Source organism: Crinia signifera, chromosome 11 (genome assembly GCF_055691185.1).
Source record: "Crinia signifera chromosome 11, ASM5569118v1, whole genome shotgun sequence".
NCBI classification, from domain to species: Eukaryota; Metazoa; Chordata; class Amphibia; order Anura; family Myobatrachidae; genus Crinia; species Crinia signifera.
This window is the reverse complement of record NC_139227.1, coordinates 78,687,316-78,699,720: the sequence shown is the minus strand read 5'-3', so window position 1 is coordinate 78,699,720 and position 12,405 is coordinate 78,687,316. Positions and strand designations below refer to the sequence as shown.

Genomic DNA, 12,405 nt, shown 5'->3' with positions numbered 1-12,405 from the left:
AGTATAAAGCAGGGGGAGGAAAAAGGTGACAATGGAATGCAGGTGTGTGAGAAGGGCACGGGGAACCAGTGGGTAACATGGAGAGGAAGAGTGTGACAGTATAAAGCATTGGAAGGCGCAGTTTGACAGAAGGAAAGGGAACAGAGGGAGATGTTGACATCTAGAGGAAAACAGTGACAACAAAAGGCAAGGGTAGGCAGAGGGTGATGGGGAGCAGTGGGTGACAGGGAGAAGCAGTGGGTGGCAGGGGTACTAGCGCGATGTCCTGCATGGTGTGGAGAATAAGGTGTATGTATGTACCTTGGTGAGGGCAGGAACATAGTGGTCTCTTCTTTGTCTGTGACAGCTATCTGCCCCTTGTACTTTTCGTGTGTGAGCTGCCTTTAGTTCATAGACAGCAGTGAACGGGAAAAAACGTGCAGTGATCTATTAACTAGACTGGTATATGGCTGTTAAAGATGGGCAAAACGGGTCACTAACGAGAGCTGGGATCCAGCAGAATTTTTTTAGGCGGATCAACGGTTCACTTTGAAAGAAGGGGTAATTTGAGAATAGCGAAGCATAATTTATTTTACAATCATTTATTGCCATTTTTTTTTTTATATAGAGTGGTATAACTAAAAATGCTGCTCCCCGCTGAGGTCACAATAAAAGAATCACAAAAGGGAGGGTGAGCAACACAGACATTTAATTATTTCTGTAATGTAGCCCATACACTTATGAGATATTGAATACAATCATTCAATTACTGTTCGATAAATGGAATGATTGTATGCACATTTTGTGAACCATGCCACGTGATGCGCTGACCCGCCGGTCAAATGTTGCATCGATAGATAGTTTGTGTTGCACATACTATCTATCAAATTGCAGAAGTGATCACTGTGATGTATATAGTTCCTATTGCTGTGTAAGTATCCCGTGGAAGGATACAACAGAGCTTATTTTCTTGTGTGTAAGTTCCTTCCCTGCAGTTTATGAGTAAAGAAGCATGCTGAACTCCTGTGTCCTCCTTTATGAAGGTTTGATATAATATAAGTTACAGACTTAACACTGGCGACGAGGATAAAACCTATTCTTCAGTATTGCTCCAGTGATCAGTGGAATGCCACAGGACTAACTCTACACAATTATGGGGTGAAAAAGGGCAGCACATGCAGACAGCCATCGCTGAATACAGGAGCATGTGAGTTCTATCATTCTTAATATACAGAAGAGAGGAAAGAGGACATTAAGGCAAAATGTCAGGATATATTGGCACAATAGCTGCTTTTGATAGTGCTATAGAGGACTGTGCTACATATATTGAGAGAGTGGAATTGTACTGTGATGCTAACTGTGTGCAGGCTGACAAGAAAGTAGCAGTCTTTACGAAGTGTGATGGTGGCCAAAACATACAGTTACTGAGGAGTTTAGTAACACCTGATAAGCCAGCCACCAAGTCATTCACTGACATTGTGGACATCTTACAAAAGCACCCAAATCCTAAACCATTAGTGATTGCTGAAAGATTCAGGTCACAGAAAAAATCAAAGTGAAAGTGTGTCTGAGTACATTGCTGCATTAAGAAAGTTATCTGAACACTGTGAGTTTGGAGCAGGGTTATCAGATGCCTTAAGAGACTGATTGGTTTGTGGGATGATAAGTGCAAATACACAAAATACATTGCTGGGTGAGCCTAAACTGACCTTAGAGAGGGCACTATCCATAGCTATTTTAATGGAGACTGCAACCAGAGATGCATCAGAATTGCAACAGAAGGCTCCAGAATGTTCTACCACTCCAATTCATTGGAATCAGAGACAGCCCTGTGCCTGCTGTGGGAAGTCCTCACATGAAGCCAGTCAGTGCTGGTTTAGACAAAGTATGTTGCAAATGTAAGAAAAGAGGCCATATTGAAAGGACATGTCAGTCAGGGAAAACACCCAACCGCTCACAAGCATATAAAGCCTCTGGGAGAAAATATACAACACCCCAGGTGCATAAGGTAACCGACAATGAATCCGACTCTACTGATAGTAATGGGACAGAAAAAGGCTTAGGCAGCCTAGATGTGCACTCTGTAAGGTCAAAAGAGTGCCAAGTGATTTGGGTCACCTTAAAAGTAGCAGGTATTGACTTAAAAATGGAATTAGACACAGGCGCTGCTCTGTCAGTGATAAATGCAAAGGATTACAAGTGCTTATTTGCTACAATTCCTTTAAAGAAAACATCAGTGAATCTCCGCACATACACAGGCAAACTGGTGTCTCCACTGGGAAAAATAAAGGTTTCTGTGAAATACAAAGGCAATAATCATGAACTGTATTTATACGTACTTCCACAGGGTGGGACGGCACTATTGGCTCGTGATTGGATAAGGAAAATTCAACTTGACTGGCATTCCATTCACACGTTACAATCTACCACCTCCAATGTATCTAGCAGTGATGCAGCTACTAAAGAACTTTCAAAACTGTTGGATGCTGTACAATCCATTTTCCGCGACGGAATAGGGGTGGATCCACAGGCAGTTCCAAAGTTTCATAAAGCTTGTACAGTACCATATGCTATTCGACCAAGGGTTGAGAAGGAATTACAGAAATTAGAAGACTCTGGTATACTCTCCCCTGTGGAATGGAGTGAATGGGCTACGCCTATAGTTCCAGTAGTAAAGAAGGATAAAATGGGAAGTATCCGAATTTATGGCGATTTCAAGATGACAATAAATCCAGTGCTATGAACTGTACAGTATCCTTTTTCCAAAATAGAGGACATCTTTGCAGCTCTTTCAGGGGTAACCGCTTTTTCAAAATTGTTCTAGCTCAAGTGTATTTACAGATGGAAATTGAGGAAGCGTCCAAGAAATATCTTACCATCAACACACACAAAGGCTTATTACAATATAACCGTCTTGTGTTTGGACTATCTTCAGCCCCAGCACTATGGCAGAGAGCAATAGATATAGTCCTGCAAGGAATACCAGGTACACAATGTTACCTGGATGACATAATTGTAACAGGCAAAGATGACGTGGACCATCTAAATAATTTGGAGAAAGTATTACATTGACTACAGGAGTATGGACTCAGAGTAAATAAAAACAAATGTGCATTTTTCCAAGAAAGCATTTCCTACTGTGGACATATAATTGATAGAGAGGGCCTGTACAAGATGGCTGACAAAATTGAAGCAGTACTGCAAGCACCCCGGCCCCAGTCTGTGTCGCAGCTAAGATCTTACTTGAGTCTAGTCAATTACTATCACAAGTTCTTACCAGACATCTCCACAGTCCTACACCCACTAAATGCCTTACTACAGAAAAGTGCTCGTTGGAAGTGGACAAAAGACTGAGGAAGCCTTTGCAGAAACAAAAAGATTGATTACATCTGATAAAGTCCTTACTCATTTTGATCCAACACTGCTGATCAGACTGGCATGTGATGCCTCACCATATGGCATTGGAGCAGTGTTGTCACATCAACTAAGAGATGGAAGTGAGAAACCAATTGCATTCGCCTCACGGTCCTTGACTGCAGCAGAGAAGAATTATGCACAAATTGATCAAGAGGCCTTAAGTCTAGTATGGGGAGTGAAGAAATTTCATAAATTTTTGTACGGACAAAGCTTCACATTAGTAACTGATCATCAACCATTGGTGTCAATTTTTAACTCCCAAAAAGGGAGTTCCAGTCATGACTGCTGCTCGTCTTCAACGTTGGTCATTATTCCTGGGTGCACACTCATATGACATTGAGTTTAAAGGAACAAAACTACATGGCAACACTGATGGTCTATCACGTTCTCCCTTGCCCCAAGGCAATGAAGCCAGTGACCAAGATGACCTGAACATTTATCACAATATGTTAATAGAACAGCTACCTATAACCAATGACATGATCAATCGGGAAACAAGGAGAGACCCAATCTTATCTAAAGTAATGGAATTAACTCTCAAAGGTTGGCCTAAACATGGCAATGCTCAATATTATGGGTTTTCAGCCAGGAGGGATCAACTTTCTGTCTGTCAAGAAACTCTGTTGTGTGGTTCCAGAGTGGTAAAACCACCCAAATTGAGAAAAAGAGTGTTGGAAAACTTACATGAGGGGCACCTGGGCACAGTAAAAATGAAGAGTCTTGATAGAAGCTATGTGTGGTGGCCAGGAATCGATGGGCAAATCGAAACATTGACAAAAGGATGTGAATGGAGTCAAGGAGTTCAAAATTCACCATCCACAGCCCCATACACATAACAACTTTGCTGGTCCATTCATGAATTGTGTGTTTCTTATTGCAGTGGACGCTCATTCAAAATGGCCAGAGGTAATAAATATGAAATCCACTACGTCTGAGAAAACAATTGCTGTTCTACGAACCATCTTTGCCAGAAATGGTCTACCAGAGCAAGTATGCAGTGACAATGGACCACAATTCGTGTCGAATGAAATCAAAAAGTTCATGCAAGATAATGGCACAGACATTTCACATCAGCTCCACACCATCCAGCCACTAATGGTTTGGCTGAAAGATTTGTACAAACGTTCAAAAAGGCTATCAAGTCTGCACACCAGGAACATCTGCCTTTACAACATAAGATTGACAACTTCCTTTTCATATATCATAGAACTGAGCACTCTACTACTGGTCAACCACCTGCTGTGCTTTTTATGCAGCGTAACTTGCGGTCTCAGTGGGACTTGATAAAACCAGATGTGAGAAGAAAGGTACAAAACAAACAGTTTTAAACTGTTTACCAGAAACCTACACGATCCTTCGACATTGGCCAAAAGGTGCTTGTCTGTGACTACAGAGGAGACAAATGGCAACCGGGCATAGTTTCTTCAAAATCTGGCCCACTGATGTATGTGATTGAAGTTGGAGGGGAATTGTGGCAATGACACATTGATCAAATAATTGAGGCCAGGAGGCAGATGACTGGTGAGTCGAAATCTGGACACAGCCAAGCTAGTGATGTAGGGGTTTATGTTTACCCCCCATGGCCTGGTACAGAGACTGTTCCTTACACTGAGGAAAATGTATACCCCTCTGGGTTGACTACAGAGACTGTTCCAATGCCTAGAATGGAGTCACCTGAACAAGAGATTCCCCTAGTGACAACAACTGACCCTGAACCTTCTGGTGTGACTTCAGTGGAACAGCCTGTCTCTAGGGAATTTAAACATTGTTACCCAGACAGAGTTCGTAAGGCACCCCAAAGGCTTGATTTGTAGCCTTCTAGGGTAACATATACCTTGTGTAGTGCTACATTTACAATTTGTCTGCATTTATCTAAGTTGGGAGGAGTGTGGTGTATATAGTTCCTATTGCTTTGTAAGTATCCCGTGGAAGGATAAGACAGATCTTACAGTATTTTCTTGTGTGTAAGTTGGCATATGAGTGTATGGGCACCATAACACTATTTATTTACTTTTATTTATTTATTTTTCTTATAAAGCGCAACATATTCCGTTGCGCTTTACAATTCGGACACTAGTAGAAAAAAATGTGTTTTAAAGGAGGCAAGTCAACAGTATAGATCAGGGGGTTCGCAAACTCGGTTCTCAGAACCCCACACAGTTCACCTTTTCCAAGTCACCCTACAGGTGCACAGGTGCATTCCTTACTCACTGACACATTTTAAAAAAATCCACAGGTAGAGCTAATTATTTCACTTGTGATTCTGGGGGTTATTCTAGTCCATTCTTTCTGACAAAATCCTTCTTAGATGGACAAAACCATGTGCACTGCAGGTGGGGCAGATTTAACTTGTGCAGAGAGAATTAGATTTGGGTGGGGATTTTCTTCAAAGTGAGATCTATATTGAAGTGTAAAATCATGCAGTTAGTATTTTCCCTGCACAGAAACAAAATAGCTCACCCAAATCTATTTCTCTCTGCACATGCTACATCTGCCCCCCTGCAGTGCACATGGTTTTGTCCATCTAAAGGCCCCCATACACTATGCGATTTTGGGACGATTTCATCCGATTTCGGCACTTTGTGCCGATAATCGGATGAAATCGGCCCAAAATCGTAGGAATGTGACATTTGATCCGATCCGATGCGCGGTCCCGTGCGCATCGGACCGGATCAGGGAGGTCGGACGGTCTGTACATACGATCACGTCCGACCTCCCTGTATGCATATGCCTGCCACCTGACAGGCATATGCATACAGACACCGGGGGAGTAGTGGGGGCGGCCAGCGGCAGCGGTGGTGGGGGCGGCCAGCGGCAGCGGTGGTGGGGGCGGCCAGCGGCGGTGGGGACGGGCGGCGTGTGCGGTGAGCGCAGTGTACTTACACATAGCAGCAGCGGTGGTGGGGGCGGCCAGCGGCGGTAGTGGGGGCGGTCAGCGGCGGTGGGGACGGGCGGCGTTTGCGGTGAGCGCAGTGTACTTACACATAGCAGCAGCGGGGACGGGACGCGCAGTGGCGGCTATTATATTTTTAAAATACTTGTCAAATGACCGGCCGCTCTCTGATTGGCCGGAGAGCTCTCAGCCAATCAGAGAGCGGCCGGTCATTTGACAAGTATTTTAAAAATATAATAGCCGCCACTGCGCGTCCCGTCCCCGCCGCTGCTGCTATGTGTAAGTACACTGCGCTCACCGCAAACGCCGCCCGTCCCCACCGCCGCTGACCGCCCCCACTACCGCCGCTGGCCGCCCCCACCACCGCTGCCCGCCCCCACTACTGCCGCTGCCCGCCCCCACTACTGCTCACCGCCCTGCAGCTCCCCGGGGTTTTTTTTACATGGGATAAATCGCATGCGATTTATCCCATGTAAAAATGGCACATCAAGTGCCAAATTGTATGTGAGCCTCCCGGGGAGCTGCCGGGCGGCTCGCAGGTAAATTGGGTCCGACTTGTCCCTAGGACAAGTCGGCCTAATGTATGGGGGCCTTAAGAAGGATTTTGTCAGAAAGAATGAACTAGAATAAACCCCTCTGTGAGGAGACCTGCAAAACATGCACTGTGTGGGGTTTTAGAACCTGTGGTATAGATGATCCATTCCTCCTTGCCAGGTAGTAGCGCCTCAAGCATTGTACAATCTCTCACGATTCCTGTCAAACCTGACTGAGGTAAATGTCAGCCTCTAACAGCAAGATAATTATATCACTTCTGTACTGTGCAGAGACACATACCATATGTGTTCTCTGGACCTTATCTCCTGGCGTCATGTTTATTTAGGAAGGCTGAATCTAAAGAAAGGAAAGGTATACACCCTTTAAGTACACAAAGTTTGAATAAAAAGATAATTTTACTCCTATCCTTTACCTGCTGAAGGGTAGGTAATATTTTACCCTGACTTCCTGATCTTTAAACATCAATAAAACCATCAAAAATTACCTGTCATGAAAAATATTATTTTGTTTTTTTATGCTTTCTTTTTCTGGAAGGTAAAGTTTTTATACAGTAATAAAGAGAAATGTGTAGGTGCCCATACACTAGTAAGATTTATCTTCAGATCTGTCTGGTTGGAACAAAAACAAGGTTATGGGTGAGTGACAGTTTGTCAGTTTTCCAGCATTTCCAAGCAAATGGTCAACTGTCATTTGCTCTCATCCATAACCAGGATTTTGTTCCAACCAGCCAGATCTGCAGATAAATCTGCATGTGTATGGCCACCTTTAGTCTTCATGCTAGACTGTATTATCAGGGCGCCGCCCCTGGTCCTATTGGCTCTCAGCTAAAACAGCCTGCATGTGCCTTGTCGCATGAATAGATACTATGTACACCGTATCTCTTCACAGGGTATGGGTCATTGGGTCGACCCAATTTAGGTCAACTTGCATTGGGTCGACCACTAAAGGTCGACGCGTTTTAGGTTGACACTTGAAATAGGTCAACATGGCTAATGTCGACAGGGTTGGCAGGTCGACACAAGCATTAGGTCGACAGTCAAAAGGACGACGTTTTCTTGTTATTTTTGTCCCGAATGTCTACACAGTCAACATGCACATTTTTCAAGTGTACCACACCCCCTCGCAGGGGCCAGGGTGCAATGCACACACTGCACCCATTATAAATATGCTACTGCTTCTTGCCTCAGCTGCTGTGTAGATAACAATAGCCAGGCATGCATATGAATCTATATGCATGCCCGGCTGTGTCTTGGCAGCGAGACCGTCCATTAACTCCAGGAATTTCATTTCATTGTATATAGCTGGGGTAGCCAACCCTAGTCCTCGAGAGCTACCAACAGTGCATGTTTTGCAGGTCTCCTCACAGAATCACAAGTGAGCTACTTAGCTCCATCTGTGTATCTTTTAAAATGTGTCAGTGATTAATGAGTGCAGCTGTGCAGCAGCTAGGTTGTCTGGAAAATGTGAACTGTTTGTAGCTCTTGAGGGCTAGGGTTGGCTACCACTGGTATATAGAATCTATATATATATCCAAGAAAATGCTGGGCGTACCCATGTGAATGCAGGAGGACCAATGGCTTTTGGTGGTGGGTGGCTGCCATCACATGACGTCAGTGCCCACTCCGTTCTTGGAGCCGGATGCCGCAAATAGAGATCAGCCAAGACTGACTTCTATTTGCGAACAGGGGAAAAATCATTAGATGGCCAGCGGCCATCGGATGGGCCCCGGTACGCTCCCCTTGAATGGATGTTTATGCTAAACGTCTATATGCAATGCGGCGGGGATATTCGCATGTCGCGAGCCAACCTGAATTACACCCTTAGTTTCATCCTTTAGAATAATCTACATACAGTATGATGCTTTGCAATAAAACTCCAGCAATAGTTAAGACTGGCAAAAGCATGTAGTCACTAATTCCAGAACATAGACTGCCCACCTGCCACCAATTCTGCAGTTAAAGAACAGAGAAGAGACCAGCATAAAATCATAATTGGAATGTTGAGTACATACCCAGTGATACCCAGCGATGTTGAACTTCTATCCAACATGAAGGAACCCATTTATCACATAATAAGTAAATGTTTCCCCTGAATGGATGTAGGATGAACAGAAGCAGGAATCTCCCATCTCTTCTGCGATCCCTCCTGCCCCACTGACAGCCTACCCCCCCCCCCCCCCCACAAAATTATAAAACTGCTAACATTATGTAATTTGGACCTGTTTCCATTCAATCCAAAACCTTAATCCTGAACTGCCTCCATTCGCAGGCTTGCGTGCGAGGACAAAATCATTCGATGGTCGAAAACCATCGAATGATTTTGTAGTCGTTTGCAGACCTAAGACACCTCTGTGTTTTCTTAGATCTGCGGGCACCCTGTAGGGAAGCGGGCGGGCAGCTGACATACGCCGATGTCAGCTGTCTGCCCCCTGCACCCGTGTCACGGGCGCATTTACATGGGAACACCGAGCATTTTCATGGGAGCGCCCATGAAAGGCTGGACGTTTCCATGGGTATGACCCCTTGCCGCCACTCCACGCACTGCTAGGTGCGAATGGGATGGCGAACAAGCAGTTGGTCATGCCCACTTGCACCAGGCATCTGCACACGCGCTTAACTGTGCAGATGCTTAACCCCAGAGGGCTGGACTGGCCATCTGTCAAATACCAGTGAGGCTGATAGCCAGGTGGGCCGGTTTCTTCATGCAAGGTGAAGTCTCCGCCTCCCGATCAGCACATAGAGAGCGCGGCTGGACTCTTAATGTCCGCTGCTGAGGTCCAGGAGAGGGGGGCATCACACGCCGCTTCCTCACTTTCTCTCCTGCAAGCCGGGAGAGGCAGCACGCTTATACGTGGTGTATGTGTGCCCACGTGTGCACGTGCATGACAAAGATCACATGCATTCACAAATGCCAGGGCTGATTCAGCGGCCCAGTCCATCGCTGGCTGTGCAATACAAGGCTGTTCAGTATAATACCCCTTTCAGACAGAAAAGTCTGAAAATCCTGGCAAATACACAGCATTTCAAATGCTGTGTCATTTTGCCGGGAGCAGCCTGATACACCTTCACACAGAAGAACAAGTTACCGGGTTGAAAATTTCGGTACTTGTTTCCTAGCACGGCGCCTATTGCATTGTATACCATAAGACTAAATAAGGTATACGATGCGACAAGATGTTGTACAATAAAAAAAATTGTATGGCATCTTATGCCATACAATGGCATACAATGCGATGGTATACGATTTTTTATTGTACAAGCACCCTGATGGGCCCTTACAATGTTAAATGCCCCCCACTATCAACGCCAACCCAAAGCGTGGCAAGCGTAGTGAGCCCGTGAGGGGCGGCGGTACGCGTCCTCCGACCTTTTCAGATCCCCACTATCCACGTCGGCGTGGAGTTGATTTTAGATAGTGTGGCGAGCACAGCGAGCCACCGAGCCAGAAGCGTGGCAAGCGCAGCGAGCCCCGCGAGGGGACGCGGAATACATGTAAAGTAATACGTGTCCGCTCACCACGCTTCGGGCTCGGTGGCTCGCTGCGCTCGCCACACTATTTAGAATAAACTCCACGCCGACGTGGATAGTGGGGGTATGAAAAGGTTGGAGGACGTGTACCGCTGCGCTTCGGGTTCGCATTGATGGTGGGGCTGGCGTGGGGATGCATTTAACATTGTAAGCACCCATTCGGGTGCTTATACAATTAAAAATCGCATCGCAAACGTGGAGTCTCTATCCTTTTAGCATCCCATCTAACTTTTGACCTAATTGACTCCCATAAGAATAAGGAAGGTCGCTGGATCATTCTGATAGGTAAATTGAATAACCTCCTATGCACTCTTGTGAATGTTTATGCTTTTTGGATTTCCACTTGCACCTTAACAAAGGGGTGATTAAGACCCCAAAACGTTGGTCCTTTCTTTTGCCACAATACACTTTTGAAAAATCCCATTTGAGTGCCGCCTCTTCCATTTCTCTTTCTCTCTATATATATATAATATCAGGGTTTCCTACCTGACCCTGTCTTCAGGGAGAAAATGCTCTGTTTCTGGACTTCCCTGGTAATGTATGATTGCTATCACCTGTGGTGAGCTAGGTAATCGCTAAGAAAGGTGTCGGCAATCATAAATTACCAGGGAAGTCCAGAAACAGAGCATTTTCTTCATGAAGGAGAGGGTCAGGTAGTCCACTTTGACTGACACACACACACACACACACACACACACACACACACACACACACACACACACACACACACACACACACACACACACACACACACACACACACACACACACACACACACACACACACACACACACACACACACACACACACACACTCTTTCCCCACCAGTTTTGAATGTATAAAATAGATATTAAAAAAAAAAAAAATAATGAAGCTCATGTTGCAGTCATAAAAATAAATAGTATTTTGTTTACATATTCAAATCACCCAATAAACGTCACATTGCTCTTATTTAAACAAAGAAAGAAGTCAAGCTATGACTATGAAAAACTATTTTCAACATAATGTCGACCATCACAACTAAAGTAAGCACATCAGTTTCAGATTGCCGTCACCATACGATCCTAATTAAAAGTTTCTTCTTTGAATCAATGCCAGTCTACAGAACAATACACTCAGATCATGAAAAAAACAAACCTATTAACTACTAATTCCATGTACAAATGATTAGCTCTGTCTCCTAAACTGTTTTGACTTCAGCTGTGAACAGCATTATGTTATATTCAGTATACACAAATAGTCACGAAAACGTTGAAAGTTACAGTATACTGCACAAAACACTGCATTTGGAAGCTTATATAATATTTAAAACAGTACCTTTCCATGTATTATTGTAGAAACAGCCAGATATATGCTCTCATCTCAGCTGCATGTGGCATATGCTCAAAGATTGTTGCACACTGTACTAGATCAACAAGTCTAACCTGCCCTTCTTAATAAAACACCTGATATTACTTAACTCTTTTGGCTGGTAAGCATGCCTGCAGGTGATCATGTGCTTTACTGCAGGCCAAAGAATGAACGATTAATGACACTTGCAAGTTAAGAGACTAATAATTAGTTTATTTATGCACATATGCTAATATGCAAAAGATTCATTACAAAAGTAGAAATAAAGATATCCGGGATTTCATGTAGAGTTGGCAGCCAAATGGTTGCAACTTATATTTGTGTATAAATCTGCATATCTTTGAGATAAGGCCCACTCTACCTGGGACAGAGATGGATTAAAGGGGGCCACAGGAGGTATGTTACCCTGGGCCTCCGTCTCTTATGGCTCCTTCTTTGCCTGCTGTTATCAGGCCAGGCATCAGGGGGAGGGTCAAATGGGACAGCCATCCCTGTCCCCTTTGAGCGCAGGCTGTGTGGTGAGGGAGTGCATCAGTGGTGTTGATAGAACACAGGTCGCAGGGTGAGGGATTGCAGAAGTGCAATAGAACACAGGCTGCAGGGTGAGGGAGCATGCCAGTGTGATAAAACGCAGGCTGTGGGGTGAGGGAGTGCATCAGTGTGATAGAGCACAGGCCGCGGTGT

The 12,405-nt window shown here is 44.7% G+C and overlaps 1 protein-coding gene across 1 annotated transcript in view; it reads right to left on the bottom strand.

Annotated features, from left to right (window-relative positions):
* LOC146045538 (synaptotagmin-1-like) overlaps positions 1–11,816 on the bottom strand; it is a 55,502-nt gene extending 43,686 nt beyond the window's left edge. Inside the window, exon 1 of the mRNA XM_083164454.1 lies at positions 11,689–11,816. The gene's annotated coding sequence lies outside the window, so the exon portion shown is untranslated. The remainder of the gene's footprint in view (positions 1–11,688) is intronic.
* Positions 11,817–12,405: the final 589 nt, after the last annotated feature.